Raw genomic sequence first — 6,635 nt, forward strand, 5'->3', positions numbered from 1 at the left:
TCACAAATTAAAAAAAATATATATAAATGAAAAAATAAGGCTACATCTCTGGAGGACATGAATTGATGATGTTTCAGGTCCGAACCCGAACTGTCATCTATCCATGTTCTCCAGAGATGCTGCCTGACCGTTGAGTTATTCCAGCGCATTGTAACTTATTTTTCCAGTGTTATGTTTTAGACAATAGACAATAGGTGCAGGAGTAGGCCATTCGGCCCTTCGAGCCAGCACCGCCATTCAATGTGATCATGGCTGATCATCACCAATCAGTACCCCGTTCCTGCCTTCTCCCCATATCCCCTGACCACTATTTTTAAGAGCCCTATCTAGCTCTCTCTTGAAAGCATCCAGGGTACCTGCCTCCACCGCCCTCTGAGGCAGAAAATTCCACAGACTCACCACTCTCGGTGAGAAAAAGTGTTTCCTCGTCTCCGTTCTAAATGGCTTACTTCTTATTCTTAAACTAATATAATTCAATGACAAATATGAAATAATCCATGCTTTAAAGCATTTTGAATTTGCATCATAATTTAATTCTGAAAAATAAGGGCTTCTCAAAGCAATTGATAGAAAAACAAGTCTTATTGAATTGAATTGTATTGAATTGTATTGTATTATGTGACAGAACATTTTCAATTATCCACTGATATTTGCCAATAAAAGGTAAAATGCTGCCATCGTGTGGTGTCTCTTATATCTAGCAAAATATGTACAATAAACAATATAAAAGCAGTGATATATATTTTTAATTAAAACCATTTAAAAATGGCTCATTTTAGACAATAGACAGAGGTGCAGGAGTAGGCCCTTCGACCCTTCGAGCCATTCAATGTGATCATGGCTGATCATCCCAAATCCGTACCCCGTTCCTGCCTTCTCCCCATATCCCCTGACTCTGCTATCTTTAGAAGCCCTATCTAGCTCTCTCTTGAAAGTATCCAGAGAACCGGCCTCCACTGCCCTCTGAGGCAGATAATTCCACACTCACAACTCTCTTGTGTGAAAAAGTTCTGGTGTGCAATTTAAACATACTTAATATCTTCATCATTAATAGCGCTGATTTGTAACTACCTTTAGAACATTACAATGCATCATTCCTGTCAGTCCAAATCATATCATACAGCACGCCTTTGTTTTCATCCTCTGTGTTCTATTTATGTTTGACCTGGGTGGTGTTCCTGGCCATGTTCTTAAAACCTGTGCAGACCAACTGGCTCACTATTACCAAGGTCCCCATCTGCTTTAAAGGGGCATCCTTAATACAGGTGCCCAAGAGTGAGGTGACATGCCTCAACATTTACTGACTGGCAGCACTCTCGTCCATTGTGATGATGTGCCATCAGAGGATGGTTATCCTCAAGAAAACAGCTATCATCATCAGAGACCCACACTACCTTGGCTATGCTCTCATCCCACTGCTACCATTGGGAGGAAGGTACCATCGAAGGGATCTATTGTAGACGCTGCCTCAAAAAGGCAGCCAACATCATCAAAGACCCACAACATCCTGGCCACACACTCATCTCACCACTGCCATCAGGAAGAAAGTACAGGAGCCTGAGAACTGTAACTTCCAGGTTCAGGAACAGCTTCTTCCCTACAGCCATCAGGCTATTAAACACTACAACCTCATAAGCTATGAACTACAATAGACTATTATTATTATTATTATTATTATTACACTGTTATTGTTTGTTCTTTTTTTCTGAGTTTTTGTAATATTATTTATTATGATTACATATTCTGTTGTGCGAATAAGAATTTCATTGTTCTATCTGGGACATATGACAATAAAATACTCTTGACTCTCTTGACCCTTGAGCCTGAAAGCCATTACCTCCAGTTTCTTCCTATCATTCATTAGCCACTGCACAGCCTTAACCACACCATAGCTTAGCACCAAACTGCTATGGACTTTGTGCAGATTGCACTACAGATTTTTTGGTTACCAAATAAAACTAATAATTGATATTATTCTTTATTGTATATTTATTTGTTGTGTTGTATTAATGTGACTCTCTCAAGCTGCAGCAAGTAAGAATTTTATTGTTCTGCTTCTGGTCCACTTGACAATTAAACACTCTTGACTCTCGATCAATTGTTTCATCCAAATTATTAATATGAATTGTAAACAACTGAGAGGCCAATACTGATTCCTGTCAAACTCTACCAGTAACAGCTGATGAATTTAAAAAAAAAAACATTTATACTATCTTTTTTAAATTTTTTGTCCTGTTGAGTGTACAGTTTGGTTGTAGTTTATATATTGTTTTTAGCTGTGTATATGTGGGGGGCGGGGATACTTTCAAATCTCTTCCGTACGGGGGACCCGACCTTTTCCCTGTCGGGTCTCCGTTGTCGTTGGGGCCTAGCACCGTGGAGCGGCCTCCAACCGGAATGACCTGGGGGCTCCAGTCGTGGAGCCTGCGGACTCACCATCGTGGAGCTGGCTGGCTGTGACGGCGCGCGGCTGCGACCCAACTTCAGTGCTTCGGAAGCTCCGGCTGCAGGCCCTGTGAATGGTGACATCGGGAGCTCGCGGGTCCCTGGTGGGAGACCGCTTTTCGGAGCTCCCGCAACGGCAACTTCTCCCGCCCGAATTGCGGGGTTGAAAACGACCCGGAGGAGGGCCTTACATCGCCCGGCGCAGCTTTAACGGCCGCGGGACTTACCATCACCCGCCGGGGGCTCCAACATCAAGACCCGGAGCAGGGCCTTACATCGCTCGGTGCGGCCTTAACGGCATTTGGTGCGGAATGGATGGATTGAGGCAGGGGAATTAGTGCATGTTGGTTGGAGTAGGTTAAATTGTGAGGGGAGAGCGCGGGGGATGCCAGTGGCGTTGAATGGGGGGAATCTGTGCAGGATGGATGGAGGGATCAGTATGGGATTAATGGGGTTAGACAAAAATACTGGAGAGGCAGCATCTATGGCGCGAAGGAAATAGGCAACGTTTCGGGTCGAGACCCTCCTTCAGAACGTCGCATTCCTTTTCTCTAGAGATGCTGCCTGACCCCAGTACTCCAGTTACTGAGTTACTCCAGTTTTTTGTGTCTGTCTTCGGTATAAACCAGTATCTGCAGTGCCAAGCCGGGCTAAATGACTCGGCATTTAGGTTGCTCGGCGGCACTTTGGGTGGCCATTGGAACCCAGGTAATTCCGAGCCCTGTGATGGACAACTTGGGAGAAAGAATGACTCGATTTGTGAAAAGAAACTACATTTGTGATGAATGTGGACAGACTTTCAAACACCGGAAACAACTGTCAGATCAACAAATGCGCCATACTGGAGCAAAACCTTTGCAGTGTGAAGTTTGTGGTTTCCAGTGCAGGCAAAGAACATCCTTGAAATACCACATGACCAAGCAGAAGCTGAACTTGAATTTGCTTGTGACCAATGTGAGAAGCGGTTCGAGAAGGCTCACAATTTGAGTGTTCATATATCCATGGTTGATCCCTTGACCCAGAATACAGATAAAAACAAACCTATTGAAATTGAATCGTCAGCTAAGTATAGAAACATTAATTAAGCAGGAATCCAGTTAATAGTTATTTAACTGCTAAATGATGAGTCTAAAGAATCTTGCACCCTTTTTCAATGTCAGCAAGACACAAAAAATTAACATGAATAAATGTAATCAAGCCAGGCTCACCTAAAATAGGTAGAGGTGAAAAAGCTCTCTAAAAAGTACTATAGGAAGTTCTGTTCCTCTTCACACTGGAAGATCTTCATGTTCTTTCGAGTTGTCAATCATCCAAGTTCTGTTCCTTATCTGACTAGAGAGCACAGTGCTATTTTCAAGGCTAAGCTGCCAATAAACTGGCAGCTACTACTGTGTTCAGGATTTCACTATGCCTGTGTCATTTCTCCCAAAGCCTATCGGGATACTAGACATCCAGTCCCAGGCTATATTTATATATTCATATATATGTCCCTTTTGATGAAATGGTCCATGTCAGATGAAATAGGATGCAATTGAATGTGACTGCAATCTCTGAAAATTAATTATTCTTTGTTTTCTATTAACTTTAAGTTTATTTTTTTCCCTATATCTTACCTTTTGAGTTCAAATAAGAGACCTGAATGCCACGTGGCATTCAGGTAGATGTGTTAGATGAGATTGGAGATGTTTGGCATCCTTGTTTCCCTTTGGATAAGGATCTTTCACTCAGATTTAGAAGGTGTGTTTTATTGATAAGAAAATGTATAATTACACTAATTTCCCTTTGTTCTTTGAGTGGAGCCCGAGAAGCAGTGAGCAACATTTGTGCTCATTGTAGATCTTTGTCACTACCGTCTGATGAATCAATTAAAGATTGCCATGGTTTACTCTTTGGATCTTCTCTGGGAACCAGATCAACCTCAGACCGAGGGACCACAATATGTTCCCGGGATCTTCTTCGGGAGGTCGGTCACAAAGGGTCCGACAAGTGCACTCTTCTCCCCTTCATATCCCGGTCTACTACAACCTCTTACTCAGTCATCTGTTGCTGGTCCCAGCAAGATCCCTGACGACTACAGCCAAATGTCAAAAGAACATCGAGCCTAGCATCGAAACTCAAATACCACAGTAATTACTTTATTTTTGAATTTTGCTTAAAATGTATTTTAAAATAACGTGAAGAAATTCATAAAATCATAAGTGATAGGAGCAGAATTAGGCCATTTGGCCCATCAAGTCTACTCCGTCATTCAATTATGGCTGATCTATCTTTTCTTCCTAACCCCATTCTCCTGCCTTCTCCCCATAACCTCTGACACCCCATAACCATAAAATTTGGTTTTACGGGGATTTTTTCCCCAAAATGGTATTCATACTATCCCATTAAAACCTACAAAGTTCCCATGAAATAAAATGTAACATTTTCAAGGCAACATTGCAAAATTGATTCATAATTATCTAATTTTGTTAACTAATTTAAATGTCTTTCCTTCAACGGGTTGGGGAAAGCTTCAAAACTACATGATGATTTTCCTTAAACTTTATAGGCACTGAAGTTGCTGTCAGTTCCATGGTGGATTGAAGACAATTGTTAACAGGTTTGGTGATATTCAGGAAGAGTTATAATTAAAGGCAACTAGGGTTGTCTTTGCTGTCTTAGCAGCATCAAGAGTCAAGTCAAGAGAGTTTTATTGTCATGTGTCCCAGATAGGACAATTAAATTCTTACATGCTTACATCAACCGATTTCTATTTGGTTTCTCCATTGATTAAATTAGATTAGATCCTTTATTTGTCATTCAGACCTTTCGGTCTGAACGAAACGTCGTTGCCTGCAGCCATACATATAATAATAAACAACAAAACACACAATAAACACAAATTAACATCCACCACAGTGAGTTCACCAGGCACCTTCTCACTGTGATGGAGGCAAAATCTTAAAGTTACTGTCTCTTCCTTCCTCATTCTCCCTCTGCGCTGAGGCGATACCCCACCGGGCGATGGTAGTCAGTCCCGCGGCTCAACCGAGCTCCGCGAACAGGCCGGTTCAAGCTCCGCGGCCCGGGGTGGTCGAAGCTGCCGCCCTCCAGCCCAGCGGATGCAGCTGTTGCCGCGGGAGCTCCGGAAAACAGGCACCAGCCTGTGACCTGCGAGCTCCTGACGATGTCGTCCACTGGCCCGCGGCCGAGCCCCACATTCAGGTCGCCGCCGGAACGCCGCCTCAGCCACCGGAGCGCCGTCTCAGCCCCGAGCCGGGCCGCCCTCACCGGAGCGCCGTCTCAGCCCCGAGTCGTGCCGCTGCCACTGGAACGCCAGAACGCCGCCGCCGCAGCTCGAAGACGGCCAGCCTCGCGCTGGTGATTCCTGGCTGGCTCTGTTTCCGGAGCCTCGAGGTCGGTCGCAGTTGGAGGCCGCCAGTTCCGCCATTAGGCCTCAGCGCAGGCGGAGGCAGAGAAGGGGGTATACGACAAGAAGAGTCGCATTCCCCCGAAGGGAGAGACAGAAAACCATGTTTCAGCCCCCCCCCACATAACACAGCCTAATAACTAAAATTTGACTAAAAACAAGACAGAAAAAACAAAAACAAAAGTAAAGACAGACGGACTGCAGGCGAGCCGCAGCCGTTCAACAGCGCCGCCACTTCCGGAAAGTGTAGAGGAAACCACACTGGTAGCTCTGAATGTAATTCACAAGGTTGGATGAAATGCATGTGGACTGTTGCTTCTTTTGGAATGATTGTTTGGAACCCTAGATGGTGGTAAGGGATGAAGCAAAAAGTGTTGCATCTCTCATGGATGATGGAAAAGAGTTGTTTGAAACAAAATGTAACAAAACTTGTTAATTTTATGGCACAACCCTAATATCGGCTGTAAGGATTACACTGCCTACAGGTGGCACCTGATCCATTGACCCTAAACAAGCTTCATCAGGATGGCCATAGAGGGAGTACAGAGAAGGTTCACCAGACTGATTCCTGGGATGTCAGGACTTTCATATGAAGAAAGACTGGATAGACTCGGTTTGTACTCGCTAGAATTTAGAAGATTGAGGGGGGGATCTTATAGAAACTTACAAAATTCTTAAGGGGTTGGACAGGCTAATGCAGGAAGATTGTTCCCGATGTTGGGGAAGTCCAGAACAAGGGGTCACAGTTTAAGGATAAGGGGGGAAATCTTTTAGGACCGAGATG

Source organism: Amblyraja radiata, chromosome 23 (assembly GCF_010909765.2).
Source record: "Amblyraja radiata isolate CabotCenter1 chromosome 23, sAmbRad1.1.pri, whole genome shotgun sequence".
In the NCBI taxonomy this organism is placed as follows: domain Eukaryota; kingdom Metazoa; phylum Chordata; class Chondrichthyes; order Rajiformes; family Rajidae; genus Amblyraja; species Amblyraja radiata.